This window comes from Macaca thibetana, chromosome 8, assembly GCF_024542745.1.
Source record: "Macaca thibetana thibetana isolate TM-01 chromosome 8, ASM2454274v1, whole genome shotgun sequence".
NCBI lineage: Eukaryota > Metazoa > Chordata > Mammalia > Primates > Cercopithecidae > Macaca > Macaca thibetana.
Genome location: NC_065585.1, coordinates 50,898,021 through 50,917,302, shown reverse-complemented (window position 1 = coordinate 50,917,302; position 19,282 = coordinate 50,898,021). Strand labels below are relative to the sequence as shown.

Below are 19,282 nucleotides of genomic sequence, written 5' to 3'. Positions count from 1 at the left end.
TTCAGCTGGCCAGGAGGCAGGCATCCTCTCCCACAGCTAATAAGGAAGTGGTTAACTTCACTGTAGATCGGCTCAACTCAGACAAGCCAGGCATAGCCAACTGATACTGTTCAGAGTTATGCGTAAGGCCAGGAGCAACTTGCCCCCAGCAATAACTGAATTGTCTTGATTCAGTGGACTTTCTAAAATGTACCCTCCCCTCAATATTGAAAATCCTCTTCAGGACCAGGGTAGAAAGTGGCTCCCAATACAGCAATGCTTAATTTAATATTGGAATGTTAAATACAATGTTCTGGAATTTAACACGGTCTGCAAGGACCTTGGACTTTCTGAAATTATTTTTTTTATATCGCTGGAATACAGGTTCCTTTTCTTTTTTGGCCACAAAGCAAAGAAGTATAGAAAGAATTACCAAAAGTAAAAGTAAAAAAATAAAAATAAATAAAAACAAAGAATTACCAGGGACCCAGTCTCACGGGACTCAGTGTCAATGGCATATGTCCTGAGCTTGACGTGGGCAATGAGAACTTATTTCTCCCAATCTTGATTCAGCTCCCTAATAATTAGTCTGGTATTCTTTAAGGCAGATTGGTTTTATGGTAGACACACCTGACAGCAATAACTTAAGCATAATCTGAGCATGCTCCTGTAGGGCAGATGCACCTGAATGTGTGTTCTGAGCTCGGGAATCCGGGAGTGGCCAACGCGGAGACTGGTTCCTTGTCTATGAGGAACATCTGAGCATCTCCCATGGCCCCTTCCACCCTCGGCCCCCATCCTATGGAACATGGGCCATACCGGGGACCTTTGTTTTGGGTTTAATGAAGGTTGCCAGATGGAGGTTGTTAGAGGGAGGGTGTTAAGTGAAAATGCTGTATAAACTGATGCTCTTTGCAAATAGTTACACTTCTCCTGTACAGCCCACTGCCGCTGGACCCTGTCCCCCTGCCTGTGAGCCCCCAGTAAAATCCCATGTCTCATTTGCTGGCTCTGGGGCTCTTCTTCAGCCTCTTGAGTCTTGTGCCAGAGGTCTTCGAACCCTGAATCCCTGAAAGAGTTGATAGGGGTTGGGCATAACACTGTTTAAGACCAAAAATTTAGAGACTGGCAAATTAGGACTGAATCCCAATTCCAAGGCTATTCTTTAGCCTTGATATTCTTCACCAATATGGGTTTGGAAATTCTAATGTGGACCCTCGATATCACACCCCTCCTCTGTCTGTTTGGGCTCATAAATATTATGGCCCAACCAAGGAAGTAAAACTAAAGTGGATTACTGATCTTTGTTAGGGAGATCGGAACCCTGTTTGTCTAAAAATGGTATCAAGTTATTTCAGTACATGTTGAAGGTGTAAAGAGGACATCCCAACATTTTCTATAAATTACTTTTCTAAAGAGCCTTTCAGCTCTACTTGCCCTGACTTAAAAAGTATTTTTCATTCATCTTCCAGCCACACTCAGACCAGAAACTGACAGCAGTTAGCCTCCTTATCTGTCACAAGCCTAAGCAACTGGTGGCCGATCACCCTATCTCATGCTATTACCTAGGTCGTTAGGAAGCTAAAATTAAAACCTGGTGTCATTAACATACCAGACCAAATACAGAGAAAGCCACAGAAAGTCCAGTTCAGACCCTCTTACAAGTTTCTATTTTAAAAATAAAATACAGCAAGCTTCAGTGAGAGACCTTAAAATGGGTCACTAGACATCACAGTGAACACGATTTTGTCATACTATTAATATTTCTTAGCAAATGGTTTTGGGAAGCATGGTGGGAACCCTGATTTCTGTCAGTACCCACTAAATCGTTGCCCTGACTTTATAATCCCACAGCAATGTCTTCATATTTTGTGAAGTCTAGAACCGTTCGCAGCGGGAAACTTGCACACTTATAGCCGAATTGCAAAAAGTCCATCTAAAGTTAAAGACTCACGGGTTGTTTTGCCACCAGAAATGTTCATATATTGGATTTAGGGGTGGGCTCAATTTCCACTTTGTTAATTTAATTAACTTTGTTAAATTAACAATTTAATTAAACAGTTACTTTGCTGACCTTTAGTTAGCTAATGTCTGTTCTGTGCCAGGCACTGGGCAAAGTGCTTGGCTTATGTTATCTCTAATGTGCACAAATCTGAAAGGCAGGTCAAATTGCCAATCCCCATTTACAGTTGAGGAATCTGAGGCTCAGGGAACTCAAATATCTTGCTCAAGTTCACATAGCTGGCAGGTGACAAAGCCTGGATTTGAATCAGGCGTGCTGACTCACGACCGTTGCCACTGTGAAAGCTGTTCCTAATCTATGCGATGTCCTAGTCACCACCTCTACCCCAATACCCTGGCCATGCCCTTCTCTCATCACTTGCACTTGTGGTAGCTTTACTGCTACCAACCAGAAGAGGCCTTCGTAGGTAACTGACTCTGTTTTACAACACTCTAAAAGAGAATCGGAAGAATTTACGCCAAAACTAAAATCGTTGCTTTGGGTAAACTCTAATGTTCAAGTAGGTAATGTTAAACAGGCCCTATTAACCCTTATGCTCTTATCCCTCTGCAATATATTTACATAAATTCCCCCAGACGGCGCTGTCTAAATACATTGGTCTCCATTTCAGATGCTGCCTGGAGTCACTAAGTTTCTCCTGAGATTGGGGAAGGCAACTGGTGATCACTTTCCTTAGCTTTTCCAGGCTTCAATCAAGTTTGCCATGGGCTGTGGATCATAAGGAAAAGTTTCTCTTCTAGAAATCCTCCAGTTAATAAATGAAGAGAGGGTGATAGAATTAGAATATTACCATTTTACAAACCCCTATCAAAGTAAGTCTAGGCAAGGGTCATCCATGGCTGCTACCTCACAGAAAGAGAGACAGCTGGTCATTATGTGCCTCCTCGTAGATATGAAATGCTACTTAGGAAGGATTCTTGACAAAAGTATTGTGTCTGGATCAGATCAAATTGATTTTAGATTCACCTAACAATTGTGAAATTGCCAGAATCAAAATGGAGTTGCCAATGTTAAAAATCAAAACAAACCCTGACAAATAGACCCATGGAAGACCATGAAGACAGGTTGTCATGCTTGTATGCCTAATAACAAAACTATCACAAAAGCCTCAAAAACCACAATCTTGCACAACGGCCACTGCAACCTTACACAAAAAATACTTCTACGAGGACATCAGACCAGCAACTGCCTGTCCAACTGCATCGGGATCACCTTTGTTATTAATCTTTATGGCCAAGTATAATCACTTCAGAACAATTATGTAATCCTCCTTATTTTTTCCTTTAAAAACCTTTGTCTTTCTTTACCTCCCTGAATCCATGCATAGTTTACTATGGCAGGCATATTCCTATTGCAATGATCTATTTCCAAATAAATATTTTCTTTTAGAAAGCATTTCTCTGTCATTCAGGTTGACAATGTAAGAGGAAATCTCTTTGCTGTCATTTTATAGAAGATGTGGAGACATTCTCTGTATTGGCATTTTTCTATGTCCACCCTTGATGAAAGCAAAGGATGGAATGTTAAAGGGCAACTGAGTCAAGACTTTCCACAGCAGTATTGGTTAATGAGGTCCATCCAGGATATAGCTTTCCAGTAATCAATTTGATCCCAGAATAGTGTAAGAGACCCAGAAGAGTACACATAGTCAGATACCAAAATTCACCTTGAAAAATCTTAGACTGTTGTCCAAGCATGGTGGCTCATGCCTATAATCCCAGAACTTTGGGAGGCTGAGGTGAGCAGGTCATGAGTTCAAGAGATTGAGACCATTCTGGCCAACATGGTGAAACCTCATCTCTACTAAAAATACAAAAAATTAGCTGGGCGTGGTGGCATACGCCTGTAGTCCCAGCTACTCGGGAGGCTAAGGCAGGAGGATCACTTGAACCCGGGAGGCAGAGGTTGCAGTGAGCTGAGATTGTGCCACTGCACTCCAGCCTGACCACAGAGCAAGACTCTGTCTTAAAAAAACAAAACAAAAACAAAAAGAAATCTTATACTGTTTTCAGAAATCATACTTTTAGCAATTATATCAATATTAATTATTCTAAAATATATATAGTAAGGCAGGTAAGTAATTATGTTAATATTGTCTGCAACCAAGATTTTAGGTAGAAGAAAGAAGATATATAAATATAAAATCAAAGGAGCTAAATTTAAAAAAACCCTGTGATACTAAATTCAAACTCAAAATATTAGTATGAACCCATGATGCATTTTCTTCAAAGTCGTGTTTTCAATTCTGTCCACTGAAAAAGGCTGGGAACAATGACCAACTCTTAAGCAATGGGCAGCCCTAAAGCCAACTTATAATTTATTTTTTCTTGTTTTTTTTGAGACGGGGTTTCACTTTTATTGCCCAGGCTAGGGTGCAGTGGCACAATCTCGGCTCACCACAACCTCCGCCTCCCAGGTTTAAGCAATTCTCCTGCCTCAGCCTCCCAAGTAGCTGGGATTACAGGCATGTGCCACCATGCCCAGCTAATTTTTGTATTTTTAGTAAAGACGGGGTTTCGCCATGTTGGTCAGGCTACTCTCAAACTCCTGACCTCGTGATCTGCCTGCCTCAGCCTCCCAAAATGCTGGGCCTGATCCTATAATTTTTAAAAATCATTGGCAAATGATATTTAAATGAACCAACCCTCCTTGGAGAAATCACTGACCATAGTTCTGGGGCAGGAAAAGTACGTGTATGTGCCTAGCACATTTATCATACCAGACAGCAAGGAATTTACTAAAAACTGATTGTTTCAAAGCATTAAGAAGCCAAAAAGAAGTGGTTATCACCAGGAAACTATGGAAAACTTTAGAACAAGTAAGAACAATGACTTTGATGAATTTAAACAAATCAGATGTGTTAAAATCTGTGAGATCATAATTACACTTGACAGCAAATACTCACTGACCACGTTTAGTGGATGCCAGGGAATCACATTATCCACCTGAAAACACGAAAATACAGGGCAGGAATCAAGGGTTTTGCCTGTCCTTGCTGTATAAACAGTATATCAGGGTCATTTTTCAAGGTAAAGTTTCTCTTTATGTAAGTCTTTCATAAATGAAGGAATGATGGAATTAAAATATTACCATTTTGCAACCCCTGCTGAAATAATGGATGTAAACAGATCATCAGTGGCTGCTGCATCACAGAGACAACTGGTCCGTATGCGTCTCCTAAGAGAAGTATGCAATATTTCTAATGGAGGATTCTTGGCAAATAAGTTCGACTTGAATCAGATCAAACTTCCAGTTCTAGAGTCTAGCATTTATAGGAAACGCTGGTCAGAAAAAATGGTTGCAGATGAAATGCACTTCAGGGTTGCAATCAGCAAAACACAAAATGTGAGAAACTGCAGGACAATGCCTCTGTTTCTTCCTATATAAACTGAAAAAAAAGGAGAGAAGAAACCTGCACATTAAAAAAAGTGTTTAAAGAATGTTGAAACAAACCAACTCTTAAAAAATAAAAAAGGAAAAAATAATACAATTAGAGAAATTTGAATGTCGTCTATTTTTAAGTATGATAATAGTTATGTGGTTTTAGTTTTTTAAAAGAGTTCTTATCATTTACCAATACATATGGACGTCGTTATGGATGAAATGCGTTGCTGCCTTGGATCTGCCTCAAAAGAATCCATTTGGGTTGAACAGGGTGGCTAGTGTGGTGCGGGGAAGCAGACAGGAAACAAGATTGGGCATGAGCTTACTCTTCCCCATGCTGGGTGATGGCATACGGGGGTTTATTAACTCATTACGTTATTCTCTCTTCTTTTGCTTATGTTTTAAATTTTCTATTAAAAAACATCAGAATGTGAAAAATCACACACACACAAACACACATCGTGCTCTTGTTTTTGAACAGAGGATCTGGGTCAATAATTGGGTGAATGGTGATTTTTATAAAATAATCAAGTCATTTACCTCCTTAAGGATAATAATGAACATGTTCTCATTGGAAAGCTGCCCAAGAAGAGACTACTCAACCATAGTATCATGTGCTGAATTCTCTTTATTTCACATTCTTGATCTGGCCTTACAGAAAATTTGAGTGAAGATTTCTGAATTAAAAGGAAAAATTTGGAAGTCGAAGTACTAAAATGAGTATTGAAACATGAGAACTGTTCTACCTTCTCAGCATCTAAGTAGTGTAAAATCTCTCCCCTGAGCTGGGATTCACATCCAGGTGGGTGCAAAGTGAAACAGAGATAGCGCATGCAGGCACAAAGCCAGTAGCCTGGGAGTCAGGGGGGATGGAGGGAGAATGGGAAGATTGTCCACTTGAGACTAAGCCTCCGGAATTTGCAGGAATTGTGGGGATCACTGCAGCATAATTTAAAGTTCTATAGAGTTTTGTCTGAATCTCCAGTGGTCAGGGAAATCTGAGCTGATGACAAGGTTACAATTATACTACATGCCATTCATAAATTATCATTCCAGATGATGTACTAAGCAGTTTACATTAATTGCCTTGTTGAACCTTTATAACTCTCTTGCCCCAACCACCATGACATAGATATTATCACCACATTTTGACAGAAAAGAAGAAGAAGGTCCAGGGAAACTGAGTAACTTACTCAAGGTCACACAGCTGGTGAGTGAGGTAACTTGTCCTCTAACCTAGGGCAGTCTGCCTGCAAAACTCTTTCCCCACAGTCTGTGTTTCACTTGCCATGGAGCAGCACTTTATGGACACCCGTGGTTGTTGTCGCTGCAGGGGTCATACACAGAGCATTTCCTGGGTAAAAATTCTAATCCTTGCAAGAAAGACAACAGCACATTTGGGAAAGTCAGTGAGTTCTGAAGACGGATCGTGCCTCGGTCATTTATCTAGGCAGCAAATGTAAAAGCGTTCAGAGAGTCTGGCAGGTGCTGGTGAAAAACAAAAAATAAGAATGTGTATTTCCCAGCTCCTTTTTCCCATTATCTTATATCACTTTTAAATAGATCATGAAGGATATTTTAGACAAATGCAGCCCCTTTTCCCCTGTGGCAATTAATGCAATAAAAGCTAATTTATTTAGCATCCTATTGATTAGAAAGCAGTGATACAATACAATGAGAATTGATGACCACAAACATGACTCAAACGCGGCCAGATATCCTAAAGAAGTTTATGACTCATCATCAAAACACAATTATATTCCAGAGAGGCCAAGTATTAAATGTATTTTATTGAATTAAGTTTATCTGACACTGTTCAGCCACAAATGGTCATGCGAAATCCATAGAACCAGAATACCTGATTAGCCAGAATAACACATTCTCCGACCACACTGGCTTTTCTACCATTGGATCTAGACAGACATGACCCTCTGCAACATACATATTTACCGCATCACTTGAAGATTGTGGAAAGGATAGACTTAGAGCTGAACTGGAAAGTATATGACAGAAAAATGTGTGGAGACAGTTATTTCATAATATATCATTTCTAAGAAGAAATTAAGCACTATAATTTGGGAGCCTGCAGTGATGCCTCGGCGCATTGAGTGAGGTCCCTGGCATCAATTTTGTTTAAGAAATACCATGTGTAGAGGGCCTGTGTATGCCCAATAACTGGCAAGGGCTCCTAAGTGGCAGCTATTGTTCTTATGATCATATTATAATTATTAAATCATGATGCTTGTCTTATAGGTATTTATAATAGAACTAGGTTGGTAGAAACTGGCTTGTGTTGTCTTTTATCTTCAAAAGAGGAATAGGTGTGTGTCTTTGGTCTTACTTTGAGTTAAGATTTACTTAAACATAGTGCAATCTAATAATCACCAAACTATTCCTTCATTTTCTGCTTTTAATTTATCTCAAACAAGCAAATAAATGAAAAGAAGGCATGAGACAAAAAGGCTATTTTCCACAAAATCTCTGTGGAAAAAGGGCTGTGAGCCCAGTTGTTGTGTAAAGTTCCTCAGTCCAGAGAAGGCAGCAGAGAAGGCCAGTGTTGGCGGGGTGCAGGGGTTCACGCCTGTCATTCCAGCTTTGGAGGCCAAGGTGGGCCAATTGCTTTGAGCTCAGGAGTTCAAGACCACTTTGGGCAACATGGCAAAACTGCATCTCTACAAAAAATACAAAAATTAGTGGGGCGTGGCCACCATGTGCCTGTAGTCCCAGCTACTCAGGAGGCTGAGGTTAGAGAATCATTTGAGCCTGGGAAGTGGAGTCGAGATCGTGCCACTGCATGCCAGCCTGGGTGACAGAGTGAGACCCTGTCTCAGGAAAAAAAGAGAGAGAATGCCAATGTCGTCATTGTCTCTCTGTCTCTCTCTGAGTCAGTGCTCTCCAGAGAAACAGAGCCAATAGGATATGTATCTCTGTACAGAAAGATTTCTTTTAAGGAATTGGCCCATGCAATTAAAGGTTGGCAAATCTAAAATCCACAGGGTGGGCTGGTTGACTGAAGACCCAGGAAAAGCCAACGTTTTGGCTGGAGCCCGAAGGCCAGCTTTCTGCCGCAGAATTCCATCTTGTTGAGGGAGGTCAGTCTTTTGTTCTTTTCAGGCCTTTGACAGATCAGATGAGGCCCACCGGTACTAGGGAGGGCAACCTGCTTTACTCACGGTGCACAGATTAAAATGGTAATTACATCCAAAACACCCTCACAGAAATATCCAGAATTGTGTTTGACTACATACCTGGACACCATGGCCCAGCCAAGTTGATACAGAAAATTAACCATCATAATCTCTAATATCTCCTTGTTTCCCTCTGTCTCTGTCTCCATCTCTCTTTCTCTCTCTCTCTCTCTCTCTATCTTTCTCTCTCTCTCTCTCTCTGTCTCTCTCTCTCACACACACACACACACGCGAGCAAAGTTTATCACAAAGTAAGGAAGAAATGCTGGGTGCAGTGGCTCACGCCTGTAATCCCAGCACTTTGGGAGGCCAAGGTGGGCAGATGACCTGAGGTCAGGAATTTGAGACCAGCCTGGCCAACATATCAAAACCCCATCTCTACTAAAAATACAAAAATTAGCCAGGCATGGTGGCACATGCCTGTAGTCTCAGCTACTTGGGAGCTGAGGCAGGAGAATCACTTGAACCCAGGAGGCGGAGGTTGCAGTGAGCCGAGATTGCGCCGTTGCACTCCAGCCTGGGCAACAGAGTGAGACTCCATCTCAAAAAACAAACAAAAAAACAAAGTGAGGAAGGAAGCATCAAGGTGTGATGCCAACAACCAAAGCTATCTTGAGACCCTCTGAGAAGGCCATACCTGAGGACAAGAGCACTGAGCATTATTGCATCAATTCCAAATAGGACTTCATCTCTTCTTTCATGAGAAAAATAATTCATTGATTCTGAAAAACAGCATTCATTATCTACCTACGATGCCATTTTTGAAACTTCTCAGGTAAATATTTTTCTATCCCCATCTCACAGATAAAGAAACTCTTTTCAGTTAGGTGGCAGGCCCCAGCATCCATTGCTAAAAGATGGAAGAATCTAAATTTCAACACAGGTCCTCAAATATCTCTTGTGATTTCTCTCCATGCTGCCCCACAGATAAGGAAAACAACAATGTCAGCAAATGTCTCTAACAGAAGAAACCTGCAATGTTGAGTGTGAAGTAGTACACTTTGTTCCAGGATTCCATCTCCGTTTAGGGGATGTGTGGGAAGGAGCACTCACAGATAGATATACATCCAAGCCCATGGCCTGCAAACCAGAACCTCTCCTTCTAAAGAGATTTGTAGATGCTTATGGGAGCAAGAATTGCCCAACCTACCACACTCTCTAGGCAAACATCATCTGTTGGAGATTCCGACTGAGGCCCTGGAAAGGCTCCCACATGGGCCATCTGCCAGGCCTCTGATGTCGGCCAACTGCCAAGCTTAGGCTAACGGTTGCTTGTAGTTGGTGGCAGAGCTGTTCCAGAGAACTACTGAGATATAGGCAGCTGATGACAAGGCTGCTCTTTTGTCTCTAGCTGGCCCCACACAGCACTCTGAGCAACCCACTCCAGGGGTCCTCTTGGGAAACCACGTCCTTGGATCATGCTTAGCACTGCCCTTGTTCTAGCCGGGCGTGGTGGCACGCGACTGTAATTCCAGCTACTCAGGAGGCTGAGGCAGGAGAATCACTTGAACCCGGGAGGTAGAGGTTGCAGTGAGCCGAGATCGCACCACTGCACTCCAGCCTGGGCAAAAGAGTGAGACTCCATCTCGAAAAAACGGAAAAAAAAGAACTGCCCTTATTCATGGCTGGATGTTCAGAGGGTGGAAACACGGAGAAGGTGGTTGTTATAGAAGCACTTGTGCTGTGTGCTTTTAAAGTTTGGGTTCGGATTAGTTCTGGGAACGTGGTTTACCTTCTTTCTTCCTCCTGTGCCCTCTTTCGACCCTCCACACAACTTTGTACATCAAATGGCAAAAAGTATCCTATTCCTGCCTTAGTTCATTATCTGACCTACAGTAGGACCAGAGGCCTGGAAAATGGGGGAGAAGCCGAGTGTGTGGTAGAACCACAGGTATTCTAGATGCAGGCATGCCTGAGAATCACACCCGAGTCCATGGCATGCCACCCACCTGGGACTTCAGAGGAAGCTAGTTCCGCCACGGCCGTCTCCTAGTGAAAGCGACACAGGAGGGCCTGCCTTCCCCTCTGCAGCGCCTCTTGCTGCAAACACTTGGCCAGTACACATTTGCCAAACCTCTGAATGTCAGAGCCAAGCTGAAAACCAATGCAAGATCCATCTATCTAAGACAAGGCAGCTATGGGCATGTCCAAATTATAGTTGCAGAGGGGTAATCCCAGGCTGTTTAGGACAAAGATAACAATCAGAAACCAGGAAAATGGTTGCTTTAATTCAAAAGCCACATTACTAGCAATAAAGTGATAACCATGACAGGATTCCTGTGCAGAGGGTCCTGCACCAGGAAAAAGACAACATTAACTCATTCGTATCTGAAAACATTAGCTATGATGTACTTACTATTATTATCACTATTTTCTAGTGAGGAAACTCTGACTCAGGGAGCGTAAACTTGCACAAAGTAACTCAGCTAGTGAATTGGTACCACCAGGATTGGAAGCCAGGAAGTCTGATTCCCAAGTCTAAAAACGTAACCACTCTATTATACTGCATTCTGATTGTATAACGTTTTTATGCTTATGAGGCATTGTCAGGCCTGTTGTCTGTTGAGATTTATCATTTTTTTAAATTCCTCCATCTTATTTTGCATAATAGTATCACATCTATTGGTTTATAATAAAGACTATAATAAAATTGTATGTTTTCTGGCCAGGCATAGTGGCTCACACCTGTAATCTCAGCGCTTTGGGAGGCTGAGGTAGGAGAATAGCTTGAAGCAAGGAGTTCAAGTCCAGCCTGGGCAACAAGGCAAGATCCATCTCTACTAAAAATTAAAAAAAAAAAAAAAAAAAAAAAAAAAAAAAAAACCTGGGCACAGTGGTGTGCACCTGCAGTCTAGCCTGGGCAACAAAGCAAGACCCCGTCTCCACTAAAAAATTTTTTAAAAAGCTGGGCGTGGTGGTGCATGCCTGTAGTCCCAGCTACATGGGAGGCTGAGGTGGGAAGATTGCTGGAGCCCAGGAGTTTGAGGCTGCAGTGAACTAGGATCGTGCCACTGTACTCCAGCCTGGGCAACAGAGAAAGACCCCATTTCTTTAAAAAAAAATGTTTTCCAAATATTTTATAATTTAAATTTTTTCCCACTAAATAAGATCCTATCTGTGCCGTTTCTCCACAATTTTCCAAATACATGACTTTTACTGGGCTAACCAATTTTACCCCAAGGAGGCTGTTGAAAACATGAGATCACATACTCACAAGGGAAGTGCGTACTCCTTTCCTTACACCATGTTGCTTCTTTTAGGTCACAGTGAGGTTTAGTTTCTTTCAAGACTGTTTCTATTTTATCAGAAATTAAGACCTTGAATTAAGTACTAATTCATTTTCACATCTCAGTGAATGAGATGAAAGGAAACTGAAGTGAGATTTGAGTTTTTTGGTTTTCACTTTTGGGGAGAGATTTCTTTTTTTAACACGGGATCTTCCTGAAGTCATACCATGGAGATAATCTCATTTGGGGTCTGTAGGTAGGTGAGCAACCTGTTTCAAGATGAAAAGAAATTTTATAGGGTTTTAAAAGATGTCATTCCAATGCCTTAAACAGTCCTGATAGTGTTACAGGCAATACTATGACCTGACTCTTCACATAGTTGCTGTGACATCATAACATCTTTTTTTTTTTGAGATGAAGTCTCACTCTTGTCCCCCAGGCTGGAGTGCAATGGCACAATCTTGGCTCAGTGAAAACTCCGCCTCCCAGGTTCAAGCGATTATCCTGCCTCAGCCTCCCGAGTAGCTGGGATTACAGGCACCTGCCACCACACTTGAATAATTTTTGTACTTTTAGTAGAGACGGGATTTCACCATGTTGGCCAGGCTGGTCTCAAACTCCTGACCTCAGGTGAACCGCCTGCCTTGGCCTCCCAAAGTGCTGGGATTACAGGTGTGAGCCACCGCGCCCAGCCTGTCATAACATCTTTAAGCCTCAGTTTTCTCAACTACAAAATTGAGCCAGTAATATCTACTTCTTGGGTTTAGTAAGATGTTACTAAAATACTAAAGACGGCCAGGCACGGTGGTTCACGCCTGTAATACCAGCATGCTGGGAGGCCAAGTCAGGCAGATCACTTGAGTCCAGGAGTTCAAGACCAGCCTGGGCAACATGGTGAAACTTCTTCTCTATAAAAAATACAAAAAATATAAGACAGGCGTGGTGGCATGTACCTGCAGTCCCAGCTACTTGGGAGGCTGAGGTGGGAGGATCACCTGAGCCCAGGAGGTTGAGGCTGCAGTGAGCCATGATCACGCCATTGCACTCCAGCCTGGGTGCCAGAGTGAGACCTTATCACAAACAAAAAAGACCTAACACAATGCCTGACACAAGGATGCAAAGAATAACAGCTGCAATTTCCACGATTTCCCTAGTCAGAGCTCTACCAGTCACCAGCTGTAACTCTTCTAGATTCAGTTTCCTTGTATGTGTATTTAAATGTCAAAGGGTCCTGCTGACTGGGACTCCCTGTAATTCCATGATGTCCTCTGTCCCCCTGCCGCCCAGCGTGCTGCTGACTGCCCCCACTGGGCTGGTACTCAGACCTCGCCCAGGCTCCTATTAGCAGATTTTCACATCTCCGCCCACATCTTGGAGATCTACTATCTCCAAGATGTCTGCACTGAGCTAAGTGTGCCCGTTATACACTACTCAAGCACTTGCACAAGTGTGAGGTACACAAAACGAATGTTGGGCTGAAGAAAACTCAACGTGGAAAAGAAAGGGGAGACCCAAGTTTGCCAAAGAATTTTCTAATGTTCTTAATAATCTACAGTTGGCAGAGCTAATGGTTCCCCCAAGCAGTGGAAGTGTCTCTTTTGCATTCTTCCAACACTAGCATGCCCCAGCCCAGAATAACGGCAGCACCACCTCTCTACCCATTGTCATCACATTTGCTTGGAAACTGGACCAAAGAGTGAAGCAAACCAAGGATAAGCTTAGTAAACCATAGGATGCTGAAGGAATAAAACAGTAATTACACACTAGCCACTGCTTACCGAACACTTACTGTGCATCTAAGTACAACCATGTAGACATCCTCACAACAATCCTACGATGTAGGTACCTATTTATGAAGTAGGAATTTTAATTATCCTCATTTTCAGATGAGGGAACTGAGGCAGAGAGAGGTGAGGTGGCCCATCCTCAGAACCCTTCTTCACCACCACATTATACTGCCTATGATACAAGAGTAACAGTGATGATAGCTTACATGTAGTGAGCATCTGCAATGCACGGGGTGCTTTATCAATGGAACAGGAAAAAGGAAACGGTTCCTGTAAAGAAAAACAAAAAATAAAAACAGCTTGTAGATGTCCATATTTTAGGCAAGAAATTCATCTCAGAGGTTCATGGTGTTTTTAATGTATTCCAGTAGTCTTCAACCCTAGCTACACTTTAGAACAACCTGGGGACCTTTTAAGCAATAGCAATATCTAAAACCTACCCCAGACCTGGGTGTGGAACCCAGATATCAGTAATTTTTTAAAACTTTGCAGATCACGCTTGTGCCCAGCATGTTGAGAACCACTGGTTTACTTCATTCAAACATACTTAGGATATTTTTCTGTTGTGAACATGATTGGAAAGAAAAAAAAAATGTCAACAAAGAAAAATAAATATTATACAAGAATTTGGAGACTTCTTCAAAAAGAAAGAAGAGTCAGGGCCTGTAGAATCAGGAGAAGAGAATATCTGGAAAGAGCTCTAGCCCAGGTGGAGACCCTGAAGATCCAACAACAGGACAATAGGCGAGACCCTGAGGGGAAAGACGGCATGGGAGGCTGCAAAAAGTGGATACAACACTTCATTCCTTCTGTATCCGTGCCCTTCGCAATACGGCTTTGGAGCTTCTCCCATTCAAACGTGGCATCTATTTCTCCTCCCCTTGAATATGGGCTGACCCTGTGACTTGCTTTGATCAGCAGAATGCAGTGGAGTCCCAGTTCAAGCCCAGGTCTCGGAAACCTTGTATCCCACGCACTCACCATGTCCACAAACAAGCCTAAGGCTCATCTGCTTCAAGTTGACAGACCACGTGGACCAGAGCCCAAGTGTCCCAGCCAAGTCTCCAGACATGTGAGAGGGTCCCAGCAAGATTAGCAAATGGACCCGCAGTTTCTCGAATACCCATATGAAAATCCGGCAGAAGCTGGAAGAGCCACCCAGCTGATCCTAAATTGCTGATACACAGGATTATGATCACTGAGTCTGGGGATGATTTGAGGACAGTTGTGTTGAATTAGCTAAATAGTCAGTGAGACGGGGGAGAGACATGAGAGGGTAATGTCTAGCAGTCAGTTTTAAGTTGTTATCTGGTCTGGGCTGTAAACCCCCTTAAACCACCCCAGCTAGGCCCAAATCTTCCATAAACACACAACCCTGGTGAATGATGCCTTTCCTAGTGCATAGTGGGAGGGGTGGAGAAGGTAATAACAGGAGCGAAGTCGTGGCAGGAAAGATGCAGAGGGGGCTTCACAGCTCCACAGAGGCAGGAAACCAGAGTGGGAGGTCATCAGGAAGAAAAGCAAATCCCCCAAAGAATCCCCAGAGCAGTGAGGGAGGGGAGATTGGACAAGCCAGAGCATGTGGAATGGGCCTTGGGTGAGTCTGTTGGAATATAAAAGAAACGGGTGACACTGTCAGGCTGGAGGGCTGGAAACACCTGCAGCAGACCCCTGTCCAATTCTCACACCCACCCTGACAGGGAGAGATTTATCACCCTCATATTTTATCAGTGAGAAATCCAAGGATTGGAGAGGTTAAGTAACCTCCCCAGGATGACTCACCCGGGAAGTGGTGGAACCAGGTGTGCCTGACTCAAGCTCTCCGAGTAGATCTAATGAGCAAGTCAGAATTCTGAACGTCTTTTCCCGAAACTCCAAACTCCCAGGTCCTCACTGCACTAGTGAATAGCACAGAGGGGCGGGGCAGGGAATAACAGGAAAAATAAAGGAAGAAATTGTCAACAAAGAAAAATAAATGTTGTACATGAATGTGGAGCCCTCCAAATTCTTATCTGAAGCGTGAATAAAGTGATCCCAAATCCTCAGATCCAGATTCTCCCATCCCAATCAGCCGCCTGAGACTTTTCACTCCAATGAGCACTCCTGTTGGCTTCCTTGATTTCCCCTCCACTGTTTTCAACAGAAGTCAGTGTGTCAGCTCCTGTGCTCACAACGTCCTTCCCGCCCCTGGAGGGACTGGTCCTCCATCAGGAGCTGAGAAGCAGCCTGGGGTCACATGAACACTTTCCACTCACTCCAGTCACCCAATTCCTCCTCCCCAGAGTTTGTGCTCTGCTCCAAAGCGCAGAGCAAGCCACGCACACACATACAGACACTCACACACACGTACACACGCCACACACTAACATACACACACCACAAACATACACTCACCACACATTTGCACACACACCACCCACATACATATCACACACACCACACACTTGCACACACTCGCGCACACACACATACATACACTCGCACACACACGAGTGTTTGCTGCTCCTCACGTGGTACAGTAGGGAAAACCAAGACACGCTCGGGGTTACAGGGAACATCTGAACCGAGAAGAGCCTGCCGGGTAGCTCCTGTTCCCACCCCCCTCTCTCTCTCTGGAGACACAATCAGTCATGTGTGTACCCTAAGAATTTCCCCCCTAAAAAACTGTGGCCGGGCGAGGTGGCTCACGCCTGTAATCCCAGCACTTTGGGAGGCCTAGGCGGGTGGATCACCTGAGGTCAGGAGTTCGAGACCAGCCTGACCAACGTGGTGAAACCCCATCTCTACTGAAAAAAAAAAAAAAAAAATTGGCCAGGTGTGGTGGCACATGTCTGTTATCCCAGCTATTTGGGAGGCTGAGGCAGGAGAATTGCTTGAACCCGGGAGGCGGAGGTAATAGTGAGCCGAGATCGCGTCATTGCACTCCAGCCTGGGCGACAGAGCAAGACTGTGTCAAAAAAAAAAAAAACAAAAAAAAACAAAACAAAAAAAAAAAACTTGTTTCTTGAGGAGAAAACAGAAAAACAAAAACAACTACCGCTTGATTTCTCTTTCAACTTCCAAGAGAATAGGCTTGATTACACCTCCCCAGGTCGCCTGGAGGTGGGAAAGCGGACAATTAAGCCCATTTCTTCCCCATCTGCTTGGGTTTTGTCTTGCGTATCTGCCCGCTGGCGCTTCAGAGTCTGGAGGAATCCCGAGCGGCACCTCCCTCTCCCTGCATCCCCGGCAGAGAATTCCCCTCCCCGCGCAGGGGAGCCCATCCCTGAGGACTCGGGCAGGTCAGATGAGAATTAGAGGAAAGTGAAGCGCCTTCTCCTCGCGCTGAGGGCAAAGCCAGTGTGCAGCCTCCCGTGGGTGAGGAGCTTTTATGACAACGAATCCTGTGTTTTATGGGAGGGCGGTGTGGAGACAGCGCGGGCCGAGTCCCTGGGTTCCGGGGCATGACCGTGGGCGTCTCCCGCGGTGACTCAGAAATGCTGCCTCACACCATCTCGCACCATCTCTGTGGAGGCCGTGACCTTCATTCACTGGATGTCTGTCACTGGGGGGGGGGGGGTGACCTCGCAGTTGTCAGAGCCACTCTCCTGGGGCTCAGGACTGGGGTCACCCCCCCCACCCCCACCCGGCACTTCCAGCTTCATCTCTCGGGGCGCTCTGTTTACTCCTCCTAGGCCTGTGCCTGAGCTGCTGGCTACCTTAAAATGTCCCCTTGGAGCTTCTGCGCTTCCCACACACTTCCTGTTGCTAATAGCTGAGGCCGAGCTTAGCACGACTGCTTGCAGGATAAAGACCAGGGCCTGCGGGGCCAGGTTTCAGCAGGCAATGAGGACCCCACTTACCGTCACCCACATACCTTAAGGGACCGCCTGGGTTCCCTCACATCCAGTGAACTGCCAGCCCTACTTCCAGCCCTCCAAGTCTGGAAAATCACAGGAGTGGAGGGAGAGGAGCCCAGGGGCTGTAGCTGGGGAGCCCTGGCTTAGAATTCAGAAGGGCTGGAGTTAGAATCCTGTGCTTTCACTGAGTGTCCTGGGCTGTTATTGAACCTCTCCCAGCCTCTTGGTAAAAGGGAGATTCTACTGCTTGCCTCGCGGGGTTGTGTCAAGATAAAGGGGCCACAGAGAGTAGGTGTGAGCTCAGTCCACCCATGTGGCAGGTCAGCTCTGCCCATGTCTCTAGAAACCGAGGTCAGGGCTTTAGCCCAACCCTTTCTGTCAGTGGAGGGTGAGGTGAGCTATTTCTATCCCCTTTAAGCCTCCACTCCACATCTGTGGGTTGGGGGTGCATCTCCTGATTTTTCAGCCTTTCCACAATGGCAGGAGGTCACACAGCAGCCCTGAGGTGAGGACACTGCGTGGCCCAGGTGAATGTGGTACTCGCTGTACCCAAGCGCTAGATAGAGGGGACCAAGGCAGGCTTCAGGAAGAAGAAAGGCCTTTCAGGCCTGAGGGTAGCAGGAGCCCAGATGGCAGGCACTGGGGAGGGGAGGGCCTCAACCCTTAGCAGTGCCTTTCCCAGATCCCTTTTGGAAAGTGACCGGGTGCTCCCGCCTCTCCGCTGGCTCTTATTAGGGGCCTCTGAGTCTGTGGCACCTGGGATGGCTTTGGGGCCTTGAATGTCTGTGGGCCCCGTCAAGCCCCAGCCTCAGACCTTCAGAGTAGGAATCCACCAAGGTCTCTTTGCAGCAGCTCCCTGGGCTCCTCTGCATTGCCCCCTTCCTCCTGGAGGAATCTGCCAAAGGGACAGGCTCCTGCTTTCTGGCCAGGGACAGAGCCCATTGTCCTCCCCATCCCCTCTGGTGATTCCAGAGGCAGGCAGACCCAGGATCAAAGGCTGCTGACAAGCTGTAGGATTCTGGGCAAAGTACTCAGTCTCTCTGAGCCTGTTTCCTCCTCTGTAAAATGACAATCATAGGCCCTGTGAGATTTCCATGAAATGGTATCTGTGTCAGGACCCAAAGTAAGTGGTTGGCAAATGATAGCGTTATTTCATTGCGTGGGGACATCTGGGAGGAGCGAGAAGAGTCACAGTCAGCTGCAGAGCAGAGCACACTGGACTGAGAAGCAGATCTGAATTCAAGTCCAGTTCTGCTTAATAGCCGTGTGTCCTTAGACAAGTCCCTTGACCTCCAACCAATGAGAAGAACAACGCGTCTCTCAGCACAGTTGTGACAATGCCTGTGGAAGCACACAGTGTCCAAGGGCTGCCATCGTCAGGCATTGTTTCACAGACTCAGAATGTGAGAGCAGCAGGAGGCCCTGCACACATCTTCACAAGGGCATGTAGCATGCCTGATTTAATGTCACGTCCCTGAATCACTCGAACACCGGAGGCAGAGGTCGTCATGAGCCAAGATCGCATCACTGCACTCCAGCCTGGGCAACAGAGCAAGACCCTGTCTCAAAAAATCATAATAATAATAATAATAATGATAATAATGCCACGTCCCTCTAGCACAGAGCCCCACGCTAATCAAAACTTGGTAAATGTTCGTTTTTGAATTAATTGATTTAGCCCAACTCTTCTCACTTTATAGAGGAAAAATAAATTCTGAAGGATAGAGGAGACCAAAATATTTATGGAAGAGCTGAGGCTGCACCCCAGATCCCCAGTTTCTGGCTTCCTGGTTCACATTCTAGAAAATACCTCCTTCGGTACCAGGAGCACTCCCACTACCCATCGCATCAGTCC

The 19,282-nt window shown here is 44.8% G+C and overlaps 1 protein-coding gene across 1 annotated transcript in view; it reads right to left on the bottom strand.

The window, feature by feature from the left end:
* CDH17 (cadherin 17) overlaps positions 1-16,560 on the bottom strand; it is a 104,285-nt gene extending 87,725 nt beyond the window's left edge. Inside the window, exons 1-2 of the mRNA XM_050800492.1 lie at positions 15,371-16,560; positions 13,795-13,858 (exon numbers count right to left, since the gene is read on the bottom strand). The gene's annotated coding sequence lies outside the window, so the exon portion shown is untranslated. The remainder of the gene's footprint in view (positions 1-13,794; positions 13,859-15,370) is intronic.
* Positions 16,561-19,282: the final 2,722 nt, after the last annotated feature.